Source organism: Chiloscyllium plagiosum, unplaced genomic scaffold, assembly GCF_037043375.1.
Source record: "Chiloscyllium plagiosum isolate Xiang-an unplaced genomic scaffold, Cpla_swu_hap1 HiC_scaffold_17, whole genome shotgun sequence".
Classification (NCBI taxonomy): domain Eukaryota; kingdom Metazoa; phylum Chordata; class Chondrichthyes; order Orectolobiformes; family Hemiscylliidae; genus Chiloscyllium; species Chiloscyllium plagiosum.
The window spans coordinates 46,490,608-46,503,347 of NW_028270155.1; the positions used below are offsets into that span (position 1 = coordinate 46,490,608).

Here is a 12,740-nt window from a genome sequence, read left to right on the forward strand (position 1 = left end):
TTGGTTAGCATTAATTAACTGTAAAGGTTAATGAATTGACGATTGCTTGTGTTATTAAATGAAGCATTTTTACCTTAGTATGTATATCCAAATTTGAAGTCCTAATGTGGAGGATTTGTTCTTTGCAGTTATCTAAAAGAATGCAAAGAAGACAGATGGGTGTTTATATTCTTGGAAATTTCTCAAAATACCTAAAAGTTAAAAAAAAGCCTGAGAGTGAATTGAGACAAATGTGGGAGTTATTTTATAAATGCTATGAACCAGCTGGAACTGGGATCTCCAGAACTTACCAAAACTGTAATGGTGGCGCCCAAGGATAAATTGAATGCTGTTCTGGTCCATGGACATTGGCACCCATAAGGAATGCCCTTTAGTTTCTTTCATCAATGCCTCCTGTTGTCTTTCTAATTGCAATCCTACTGTAAGTTACAAAAACAGAAACTGCTGGAGAATGTTTATCAGTCCTGAAGAAGGGTCTTTGGATCTGAAACGTTAACTCTGCTTTCGTTCCACTCATTCTGCTAGACCTGCTGCGTTTCTCCAGCAATTTCTGTTTTTGACTTAGATTTCCCACATCTGCAGTTCTTGATTGTTTGTTTGTCTAATATTAAGTTATTTTGCATTCAGTCACGGGATACAGGCATTACTGGCTGGGCTAGCATTTATTGCCCATACCTAGCTGTTATTGACAAAGTAGTGATGAGTTGTCTTCTTCCACTGCAGAACTTTTGCCATTTAATCATTTTATTGTCTTTATGTACTTTGCACATTACTTGATTTCTTGCTGTGGTGTTTCATGGTGCTACACCTTCTAATGACAAATATTTCCAAAGGTAATGGTAGATTTGGATTGGTAGTAGTTACTTGCTCATATTTCTTCCGTCTCTCTCTCTCTGTGCATATTTTATTAATTTCTTTTGCCTCATTCTGGTCTTATTTCAATATGGTCACCACAAATAGCTTTCTCTGTATCTTGGTATTGCTGAAGACTGTATAAAAACAATCCAAATTCTGGAAATTCCAAATTGGATGTCATATGCATTACTGAGTCAATCTTTTAGACTTTGAAAATCTACAAATTGAACCTACTATGAATGCTGCCATTATTGTGAACAGTGCAATGGTCCCTAGAGTCTAACTTAGTTGCATCTGCAACCTTCTCTCTGGTACACTAAAGATTTATGTATAATGTGATGAGCAGAAATCATGGGTTTGCACACTGGAGTAATCTACAACATCTTGTTTATTTGATTTTAGAGACATGTCGCATGGAATCTTGTATGTAATTAGATTACTTACAGTGTGGAAACAGGCCCTTCGGCCCAACAAGTCCACACCAACCCGCTGAAGCGCAACCCACCCATACCCATACATTTACCCCTTACCTAACACTACGGGCAATTTAGCATGGCCAATTCACCTGACCCATACATCTTTGGACTGTGGGAGGAAACCGGAGCACCCGGAGGAAACCCACGCAGACACAGGGAGAACGTGCAAACTCCACACAGTCAGACGTCTGAGGCAGGAATTGAACGCGGGTCTCTGGCACTGTGAGGTAGCAGTGCTAACACTGTGCCACCGTGTCGCCCAAATGTTCCCTGAAAGCCGAAATATATGAAGTTGCAAATCACACAACACCAGGTTATTGTCCAACAAGTTTAATTAGAAGCACTAGCTTTCAGAACGTCGCTCCTTCATCAGGTGGTTCCTTCATCAACCACCTGATGAAAGAGCGGCGTTCCGAAAGCTAGTGCTTCCAATTAAACCTGTTGGACTATAACCAGGTGTTGTGTGATTTGTAACTTTGTACACCACAGTCCAACACAGCACTGGGCGGCACGTTGGCACAATGGTTAGCACTGCTGCCTCACAACGCCAGAGGCCCGGGTTCAATTCCCGCCTCAGCCAACTGTCTGTGTGGAGTTTGCACGTTCTCCCCGTGTCTGTGTGGGTTTCCTCTGGGTGCTGTGGTTTCCTCCCACAGTCCAAAAATGCGCAGGTTAGGTGAATTGGCCATGCTAAATTGTTTGTAGCGTTAGGTGAAGGGGTAAATCAAGGGCAATGGGTCTGGATGGGTTGTTCTTCGGAGGGGCGGTGTGGACTTGTTGGGCCGAAGGGCCTGTTTCCACACTGTAAGTAATATAATCTCCAAATCAGAAATATATGAATGTTGTATGGCTGTAATGTCAAACACCACCAGCTTGAGTTTGGAGAGGTCTCTGTCACAATCCCCTGTCCTTGACTGTTTCTAAGGGCTTACTCTGTTTACAGTTGTAAAGGAAAGCCTCCAGTAAGGCTTAATGAGAAAAAGGCTCTTGCCTTAAACAAGATGTAGTTTATTGCATTATAGCAATTAAGTACTTGTAACTTTAACAATTTTCTTAGGATTATGAGGACAATTAAGATAACAGATATGCCTTCCGCAAGATCTTATGTCAGAGCCTTGCTGCGTTTTTCATTTTTTAAATAATTTTGTCAATTTTGGTAAACTGTGAGCTGAAGATGACATTTGCATTGTGGGTAGCAGCTTGTGTTATATATAAAAAAGGAACCGTTGTTTGTTTGTCAAGCCAGGTCTGGAGGTTAATTACAAGATTGGTTCTTGATCACAGGTTTCTATAGTCTCTTCGACTCTGAAGAAAGCAATATAGTTTGGCCATTAACAAGGTTGGTACCTGAGGACTGGTGCCAGCAAGTCTGGGAGGGAATATGAATTGTTAGGTCCATGCCCCCCACCAACACACCCTCTACTCACGGCACGTTCCCCTGCCACCGCAAAAAATGCAAAACCTTTGCCCGCACCTCAATCCCTTATCTCCGTCCACAGTCCCAAAGGATCCTTCCACATCCAATAGAGATTTACCTGTACTTCCACACGCTTAATCTACTCTGATCGTTGCTCCCAATGTGGTCTCCTCTACATTGAGGAGACAGGATGCCAACTTACAGAACATTTCAGGGAACATCTCTGGGACACACGCACTAAACAACCCCACCACCCTGTGACTGAACACTTCAACTCCCCCACCCACACAACCAAGGAAATGCAAGTCCTGGACATCCTTCACCGCCTAACCTGAACCACCTGATGCCTGGAGGAAGAACACCTCATCTCTCACCTTGGGACCTTCTAACCACATGGGATCAATGTGGATTTCACCAGTTTCCTCACTTTCCCTACCCCCGCCTTATCCCAAATCCAAACTGTGAACTCGACAATGCCTTTCGAACTGTCCTACCTATTGCATCCCAGCTACCTTCCCCCCCCCAGCTCCACCACCTACCCTCCCCACCCCCCCTCCCATCCCCAACTATTTATCTCTCAGCTCCTTTGGGCCACAAGCCTCATTCCTGATGAAGGGCTCCTGATCCTCGGATGCTGTCTGACTGGCTGTACCTTTCTAGCACCACACTCTTCAACTCTGATCTCCAGCATCTGCAATCCTTACTTTCTCCAGTCACTTGCATCCTCAACGCTCAGCTAGTCTTATTGCATTCTCCTGATTTATAGCTTTTTTGATTGATTGCAGTGATTTTTCCTGACAAGCATGGGAATTTATAGAAACATATTCTGGGAATATGTTTCTATAAGTTTTAGCCCCAAATATATGAATATTAGTTACATTATAATTATAAATTTACAATGTAATGAGTTATGAAATATTTTAGCTACAGATTCTCTACATTAATCCTTTACTTGTTAATTGTTTTATGACTATATTGCAGCTCCAGTTTTGTCTCAGTTGATTCATTTCTTACTAATCTGATTTTCTCCAAAACTTGAAGGTGCATCTCTTACCTTTTATATAAAGAATTTGATGAAGCAAGAAGTGATGCGCAAGCCTTATTATGGAGCATAAGAATAGAGATCTAAAACATTAAGTGGACTGACACATTATAAATTGTCCTGTGCAAGATCTTTCACCAGGTTTATGACAGCTTTCTGCCTGATAGATGTTTCCAAATTTGAGATGCAGGTGCCGGATGCCATTTCATGGCAGCTGCATGTCTGATCATGCATGAATATACCCAACGTTCTATGACCACTATAATTTGGTTGTGAAGAGTTAAACAGCTACTACTGAATTTCAACAAGTTTAACTGATGGCTAACATGTATGTTCGTATATGCACTGCAAATCTTGCACATTCTTGAATGAGTTGGGGGAGTGATGATTCATAACGCCACAGTTTCCAGTGCCTCTGTCAATTGTCTAATTACAAGTGGCGACTATACCTCCATCTATGGTGGCAGATAGGATGTGAGTAAGAGTTGTAGTTACTTTGATCCCTTTGGACCCTGTTTGGTCTGAGGATCACATTCCATGTGCTAGGAATTGATCTTCTCTTGTCGGCTTGATCATTCAATTTCTGAGCCTGCTAGGTTTACCATATTCAGAGACCTTGTGTTGATTTCTCAGATTTTAATTTGGTTTCTCTCAATCAAACTTTATCATGCTATTTTAACTGATTTTTAGCCTGAGGATTAACTTGAACCTTTATTTTGTATACCTGTTTTCTTCTTCACACTGGCGCCCAAAATCCAGTATCTGGTTGGATTCTGAAACAGTAGAATCTTAGAATCATAGAATTTACAATAAAGAAGGTGAGATTGCAGGGATAGGGTGAGGTGTTGGGTCTGGGTGGGATGCTGTTCAGAGAGTTGGTGCAGACTCAATGGGCCATTGTTGAGAATCTATGAGGCCAGTCAACTCATCGTGTCTATACTGGCTCATGAAAGAGCAACCTATCGAGTTCAATTTTGCAGCCTTACTCTGTAAGGTTGATTAGAAAAATATATTAATTTTTTTAAAAAGTCCTCTATTTAAATTAACATGGAAACAACAATAATTCAAAGAAATCTATCTATCATACTTTTAAATGCTTCAAAACAGGAATTTTTTGTCAGCAGTTCCTGATCCATCTGTGGCAAAGTTAGCAAGTTCAAGAAGTCTTTTTATTTTATACGAAACACATTTCCTGCATTTTCGCATGAATGCACTCTTCAGCCTTTTATGTAAATACTGTTAAATAAAGCACTATGGTAATGATCTCCTGAGACCTCGATAAATGTAAAGCAAAAGTCCCTGAAACATCTGTAATCATATTGATAACACATGGTATCTCCTCAGCCTTTAAGGTGCTCTCCTGAGCTTTCCAGAAGCAAGTATATTGTGAAACTTCCATCAACACCATATATCAAAAAATATTTCAAAGACTGGGATGCTGAGTGCACAGTCATTAGACCAATTCAGACCAATGAGTCCTGATAATCTAGACCACAAAATCCTACTTCAATTTGTTCTGCTTAAAGGTAAGGGGACTAGAAGTTACAGTGAGCTGTTGCTAGTCTTTATGGTGGATAAAACAGATAAAAAATGTCTCTTTGTATTCATAACTTGAGAGTGATGAAAATAAAGAGAAAGAGTCATTAAACCTTGCATGTGGTCCTTGATTTTCTTTGAGATACAACTAAAGTGGCCAGTGAGGATATAAATGCTGTGTGTATATATATATCTCTGCCTTAGAGCATGGCAGATAGCCATAACAGTAAAATAGGTCATGCATTCCAATAGCTCTCTGATGGTGTTTTTGATCCATATAAGCCTCCTTTCTCATTGTAACATCTAATCCTATGAATATATCATTCCATTCCTTTCTCCCTCATTCATTTTTCTTTCTTCCCCTTAAGTGTTGCAATCATTCCATATGGTAGCAAGTTTCACGTTGTCACTATAAAGAACTTACAACTGAATTTCCTGAATCAGAGTCAGCTGGACTCGAAGCATTAGCTGTTTTCTCTCCACAGATGCTACCAAATCTGCTGAGTTTCTCCAGTAATTTCTGTTTTTATTTGTTTCAGCTCTCCAGCATTACAGTTCTTTGTTTTATTCTAGAATTCCTGCAGTGTGGAAACAGGCCCTTCAGCCCAACAAGTCCACACCACTTCTCCGAAGGGTATCCCACCCAGACCCATTATTTTAAGTTTCCCCTGACCTACACGTCCCTGAACACTATAGGCAATTTAGCTTGGTCAATTTGCATGGCCTGCATATCTTTGGCCTGTGGGAGGAAACACACGCAGACACGGGGAGAATGTGCAAATTTCACACAGACAGGCACCCGAGGCAGGAATTGAAGCTGGGTCCCTGGCGCTGTGAGGCAGCAGTGCTGACCACTGAGCCACCGTGCTGCTCTTACTGAATTTCTTATTGGATTTTGGAGTGATTATCTCTTCTGTAAGACTGCTGGTTTTAGACTCTGTCACCTGAACAAACTCCTTAAAGCCATCCAAAAGGATTCCTCTCTGTTTTCTAAAGAGCACAGTTCATGCCTTTCAGAATTTACAATCATTATAAGAGACATTTCAGATAAGATGATTGACACTAAATTGTTTTTCTTTAATTTTTGGAAAATATTCAGTTATTTGCAATTTTACTACATGCAAGATTATTACTTACATGAGTCTATGACAACTTAAGATGAAATTCAAGTGTCCGTCATAATATAAATCAAAAATCTCTCCAGTGATTACAAGTTCCAGATTTCCATCACTGCTATAAATGAATCAGGTCTGTGTACAGCTCAAAGGAGTGGATCCCTCCCACACACAACAAAAGTGTTATAATCCTCTAGTTCCAATAACGGTTCCTCAAAGTTTATCTAATAAGACTAATTACATTACACAGCCCAGCTTATATATTTTAAATACTGGTTGGAAAGAAAAGAAAATCCAAATCTTGAACTATTTTTAGACAGTACGTACATATTACTGCAATCTAGAAAATAGGAAGCACTAAGTTTGAAGCATGAACTAACCTTTAACGTCTGAGTTTTGTCCTGGAGCTAAGGCACCAAAATAAAGGTAAACGTTGCAATTGTTGTAATGATGGATGTGAAGAACTGAAGTATTTTCAGTTTTACATAATTGAAACGTTGTTTCTGTAGATATGTGCAGTTATAAGGACACTTTGCCTTACGTCGTTAAAAAGAAAGAAGTTATGCGCTGAAATACTGATTACTTCCTCTAAGGGAGGGGTTTATGCAAAGGGAAATGTTCTTTAACAATTTTTTTTTAAAAGAGATACAACATCTAAAGATAGGCAGATGGGAAGAAACTGTTCTTGTTGGTGGAAGGATTGAGGATCTTGCACAGTGATTTTAAATCATTGGCAGAAGAAGTATCAGTAACACAAGGAAAAGCATTTTTTATGCAGCAAATGGTTAGGACCTGGGATGCACTGTCTGAGGGTATGGTGGAGGCAGCTGTAATTGTCATCTTTGAAAGAAAATTGAGTGGTTATCTGATGAGGGAGAATTTTCAGGATGCAATAATGTAGGAAGCCTAACTGTTGAACACCAGAATAAAGTTGCTACTCATGGCATACACAGGGAATAAACAGTTCTGTAGACCCTTCCATGTGTCTGTTTTTTTTTCTCCTATATCTGGAAGTACTATGATATTCAACCGAATGACTTTCCGACCGCCAAATCACTGTGACTTGTTTTTAAAATATTTGTACTATAAACTACTAAGCACCACCTGTAATCACCCATATAGCCTGGGTCTGCTTTTATTTTATTTTTCTGGGTTATTTTTCTCTTTTTGATTTCTCTTTTATATATCCGGAAGTGTTATCACACACACAGAATGAATTTCCCACCACTAAATCACTGGGTTTTCTTTTGGACATTTTGAAACTGCTAATCACCACTAGTAAAATCACCCGTGTAGCCAATTAAATATTTACAAGCAAGGCCCATTCTCCCATATCAGATAACCACTCAATTTTCTTTCAAAGCAAGGCCCATTATAGGCAATGCAAATCACCAAAAGTGCAAAAGGAGAGCAGGAAGGGGCTGGGTCTGCTTTTTTTTTGCATAGGTTAGAGCTGGGGGCAGGCCATTGACTGTAACCAAGGGAAGTCATACTCACTGAGTTCCATAGAGAGATTAATTATCGATTTCCCCGGGCCGTAAAACGGGTTATCACACAGGGCTACTGGGGAGAGGCACTTTTGAAATAATATTACAAAGAGCTGACAGGGATACAATGGGTTGAATGGCCTCCTGCCATGCTGGAAATATTTTATGATCTTATAATATTGTATGTTGAGAGAGAAAATCCAGAGGCTGTTTATTATATTAGCATGTTCAAGTGACATGATAGTCACTTTGATGAAATGCCCATCACCATAGGTGATACTAAAGAAAAGCAAAGTTTATCAAGTGTTCTTTTGAGATTTCAATATTTTCCAATCAAATGCTCAATATCATCATCCTTTGGAATCTCTAGTTGAGAAAAACACAGTCGACTCACAGTTCATTAACAATGAATAAATGGCCAATATTTTACATAATAATAGAATCTGTTCTGGAATCATCAAGTTCCTACAGATAGAGATCATTCAGCCCATCGAGTCTGCACCGACCCACTGAAGAGCATCCAATCCCCCACCCTCCATGTCACCCTGCATTTATCACAGCTAACTTACCTAGTCTGCACACTGCTGGACACTATGGGGCATGACCAGTCCACCTAAAACATCTTGCATATTATTGGATTGTGGGAGGAAACTGGAGCACCCAGAGAAAGCCCATGCAGATGTGGGGAGAATGTGCAAACTTCACACAGCCCAAGGGTGGAATCAAATCCAAGTTCCTGGTGCTGTGAGGTAGCAGTTCTAACCACTGAGCTGTTCCTGTTCTATTTATTTCCAGATCAGTTTTCTACTCCAGACAATAACTCGCTGACTTGCTGAGTCACATTTTGTCAGAGTTGTTAAATCTTGAAATACATTAGACTAACATCTAAGTTAGGAACACAATAACAAAATAAGAATCCTTCTTTTTATCTAACATATAAGAGAGAAAAAAACACACACTTATGCAGTTAGTAGTAGGGGCCTGGGGAGTTTGTTGAACAAAGAGACAAAGGGGTTCAGGTACATGGTTCTGTGGAAGTGGTATAACAGGTAGACCATGTGGTGAAGAAGGCAGTTGGCATGCTTGCTTTCATTGGCCAGAGTATTGAGTATTAGAGTTGGGCCATCATGCTAAGGCCATACAGGATATTGGTGAGGCCACCTTTGAAGTATTGTGCACAGTTCTACTCTATAAAATCTTGAGGAGCATGGCTGAGTAGCCAAGGTCTTTTCCCTAGGATAGGGGAGTTCAAAACTGGAGGGCATGGGTTTAAAGTGAGAGGGGAAAGATTGAAAAGGGACTTGAGGGGGCAAACTTTTCACACACAGGATGGATTGTATGTGGAATGCGGAAGTGGTAAATACAGGTGCAGTTACAACATTTAAAAGACATTGGACAGGTACATGGATAGTAAAGATTTAGAGGGATATGGCCAAACGCAGGCAAATGGTTCTAGTTTAGTTTGGTAAACCTGGTCGGCATAGACGAGTTGGACCAAAGGTTCTGTTTCCATGTTGTCTGACTTTATGATTCAGGGAACCCCTTGAGTCAGCTGGGCTGTCTGACCTCTCCCAGCATGCTTTGGGATATTCTACATGTATTTTTGCAGCCCTCCTGGGGGCGTCCTGCCACAATGACTTCTGAATAGAGCAGCTGTTTGGGAGTCTGGCATTAGGTGGATGAACGTCAACAAGCAGGAGGCTGGAAGAGCACAGCCCGCCAGGCAGCATCAGGAGGTGGAGAAATCAGCGTTTCAGATATAACCCTTCTTCAGGATTACACCTGAAACATTGGACTTCACCTCCTGATGCCGCATGGCTTGCTGTGCTCTCCTAGTCTCCTTGTCTACCTTGGATTTGAGCATCTGCAGTTTTCTTTTGTCTCTAATTTGGGTGTATGAATGACACGCACTGCCCAGTCGAGTTGGCTTTGAATGATTAGCCCCTCAATTCTGGGCATGTTGGCTTGGGAGAGAATGTTGCTGTTGGGGAACTGTCTATCTTGTCACAGGATTTGGAGGATCCAGCAAAAGCATCTCTGGTGGTACAATTCTTGTCCATTCAGACACTGATCACCAACTCTCTGATATGTAGGAGTGCCAGAATGGTTGTATTTCTTCACGCAGCGAAAGTTAAGCTACCATGTCCAGTCCATTCATGTTCAGTTTTTCCTCCATGACCACCTATTGCCAGTTTACAAATTACTAAAATATTCTAAACCCTGCAGCTTGAAACAAAAACCGAAACTCCTCAGAGCAAGTCAAACTGTTCCAGAAAACTGTTTCCCCTGCCGGAAGCGTTGACTTGTGTGTTTTGCACAACTTCAGACTGACTTCCTGCAGGTTATCTGATGTCAGCTTCCTCTCCCACAAATAATAAATAGAGAAACTGGAGAGAGAGCAGTTTCTGAATTCTGATGGGATTCTGACGGTCTCAGAATGATCTTGAGCAAATGTCTCAGCCTCCCTGTGACCGGAACGCTTCAGGAGACGCCAGCAGTCTTGGTTATTGAAAAGACGGTATTTTGGGAAGGGATGGAAGTCTCTCTCTGCGCCAGTGGGAAGTGGAGACGGAGATCAGTTCATGGTGTTTCTCGGCCCGTAGCTACTGGGCATTGAGCCCCCAGTGCCAGTTCAGAGAAGGTGCAGCTCTCAAACTGTCGTGGGCATTTACACCACAAGGAAAGTTCATGTGAGTTTACGCCGTGTTTTTCTGTGTGTCTGGGAACAGCATGCACCCAGAAAAGTAGGAGCTCACAATCTCTCCACGAGCCTGTTTTGGAATTTTAGATGTTCTGAGAACATTACCTCAGGTACCCCTAGAAATTCCACTGTACTTGTTTGTTACATGCCGTTATTAAAACGTCTTGCGTTGCTATGAATGTGGGTGTGGAACTTTCAGAAATAGAACATAGAACATAGAGGAATACAGCGCAGTACAGGCCCTTCGGCCCTTGATGTTGCGCCGATCCAAGCCCACCTAACCTACACTAGCCCACTATCCTCCATATGCCTATCCAATGCCCGCTTAAATGACCATAATGAGGGAGAGTCCACCACTGCTACTGGCAGGGCATTCCATGAACTCACGACTCGCTGAGTAAAGAACCTACCCCTAACATCTGTCCTATACCTACCCCCCCCTTAATTTAAATCTATGCCCCCTTGTAATAGCTGACTCCATACGTGGAAAAAGATTCTCACTGTCGACCCTATCTAAACCCCTAATCATCTTGTACACCTCTATCAAGTCACCCCTAAACCTTCTTTTCTCCAATGAAAACAACCCCAAGTGCCTCAGCCTTTCCTCATACGATCTTTCTACCATACCAGGCAACATCCTGGTAAACCTCCTCTGCACCCGTTCCAGTGCCTCCACATCCTTCCTATAGTATGGCGACCAAAACTGCACACAATACTCCAGATGTGGCCGCACCAGAGTCTTATACAACTGCAACATGACCTCAGTACTCCGGAACTCAATTCCTCTACCAATAAAAGCCAGTACGCCATATGCCTTCTTCACCGCACTATTTACCTGGGTGGCAACTTTCAAAGATCTGTGTACATGGACACCAAGATCCCTCTGCTCATCCACACTACCAAGTATCCGACCATTAGCCCAGTACCCCATCTTTTTGTTACTCTTACCAAAGTGAATCACCTCACACTTAGCTACATTGAACTCCATTTGCCACTTTCTGCCCAGTTCTGCAGCTTATCTATATCCCGCTGTAACCTGCCACGTCCTTCCTCACTGTTTACAACTCCTCCGACTTTCGTATCATCCGCAAACTTGTTCACCCAACCTTCTAACCCCTCCTCCAGGTCATTTATAAAAATGACAAACAGCAATGGGCCCAAAACAGATCCTTGCGGAACACCGCTAGTGACAGCACTCCAAGATGAACCTTTGCCATCAACTACTACCCTCTGTCTTCTTCCGGCCAGCCAACTCCTAATCCAAACCTCCAACTCACCCTCAATGCCATACCTCTGTATTTTTTGCAGTAGTGCTAGCAATACCATTCATGAAGTCTGAGATACACCTGGAATTATCTACTTGTAAAATTTTGTAATTGCTCAGCGCTGCTACGATATTGGGGGGAATAAAGCCTTCTTTTATGTCTTTAATATTGGGTTCGGATTAGACTAATAAAATCGAAGCGACTGTGCTGAATAACTCGGCCGTGTTCGCTCTCAGGAGGATTTAACAAACTCAGAATTGTTTGTTATGCTTATTTAGAATTTTTATCAAGTTAGCATTTTATTCTTTCAAAAATGTACTTTATTCATAAAAATATCTTTGTACATACATCGTCACTGAAGCAGTTTAATTCTGTACAGTAGCATATGAAGAAACATTGGGATTTGACTCTTATTCAACAAATAAACCAAAGGCATTTCTTACTTGTACAAGACAAAATTTACATATAGCAATTTCTGCCCAGAACTCTGAAGACCAGGTTGTAGGTGACAGTAAACTTGAGTCTAATCACATTCAATTTGGAAGGTGAAAGGATGCTGTCTTTAATCAAAACTATATTGAGTTTGCACTTGTTCATTCTGTAAACTGGGGAAAAGAATAGGACATGTGTGAAGCATTTATTACCCACCCCTAACTACCCTTGAGAAGATGGTGGTGAGGCACCTTCTTGAAGTCTTGTAGCCTGCAACGTTGTTAGGAAAGAAGTTCCAAGGTTTGGATCCAGTGACAGTGAAGGAGTGGTAGTTCCAAGTTAAAATGTTGTGTGGCTTGGGAGCAACGTGGAAGTGGCTGGTGTTCAACATTCTAACAAAGTTTTGCCCACAGC

The 12,740-nt window shown here is 41.4% G+C and overlaps 2 protein-coding genes across 7 annotated transcripts in view; one reads left to right on the forward strand and one right to left on the reverse strand.

Moving 5' to 3' along the window:
• Positions 1-7,005, reverse strand: part of snx20 (sorting nexin 20) — a 32,571-nt gene extending 25,566 nt beyond the window's left edge. The window contains exons 1-2 of one of the 2 annotated variants that reach the window (XM_087995895.1): positions 6,822-7,005; positions 74-132 (exon numbers count right to left, since the gene is read on the reverse strand). The gene's annotated coding sequence lies outside the window, so the exon portion shown is untranslated. The remainder of the gene's footprint in view (positions 1-73; positions 133-6,821) is intronic. The other variant, XM_043706960.2, reaches the window with a different exon arrangement.
• A 3,063-nt stretch (positions 7,006-10,068) lies between these two features.
• The window catches only part of nod2 (nucleotide-binding oligomerization domain containing 2), a 79,899-nt gene continuing 77,227 nt past the window's right edge, over positions 10,069-12,740 (forward strand). For 2 of the 5 annotated variants that reach the window (XR_006314121.2, XM_087995897.1), the window contains exon 1: positions 10,070-10,618. The gene's annotated coding sequence lies outside the window, so the exon portion shown is untranslated. Of the gene's footprint in view, positions 10,740-12,740 lie in introns of all 5 variants that reach the window. The other 3 variants (XM_043706964.2, XM_043706962.2, XM_043706961.2) reach the window with 3 other exon arrangements.